Source organism: Penaeus monodon, chromosome 32 (genome assembly GCF_015228065.2).
Source record: "Penaeus monodon isolate SGIC_2016 chromosome 32, NSTDA_Pmon_1, whole genome shotgun sequence".
Taxonomy (NCBI): domain Eukaryota; kingdom Metazoa; phylum Arthropoda; class Malacostraca; order Decapoda; family Penaeidae; genus Penaeus; species Penaeus monodon.
In genome coordinates, this window is record NC_051417.1 from 15264209 (window position 1) to 15264614 (window position 406).

Sequence of the window (406 nt, forward strand, 5' to 3'; positions counted from 1 at the left end):
GTAACTAGTAAAATATCTTTTAGAGTATCATTAACTTACTTTTGAATGCGCACTGTGTAAAAATGTACAATACAAACTTAAGAAAACACACCAATCATTATTATTACATTCATCCCCATTAAATCATCATAGTCCCCCTCTATTGTATCTCTAGGTAATCCTTTGTATTCAAAGCTGTTCATGAACAACTTCGTATTTAAACACGTCTCTCGTTATTACACCATTCACCACAGCTTCTCTATCATGTATTTTGCCTTCCTTTATTCAGACCTCATCATCCCCGCTTTTCATCTCCTGTTCCCTCATGCCTTCTCATCTCATTGTTTGCTTTGCCTCCTCCTCTCTCCTTATCTAAAAGGCATTCCGGATCAAAGCAGATTTTTAGATAAGTTTAATTCTATAGAAG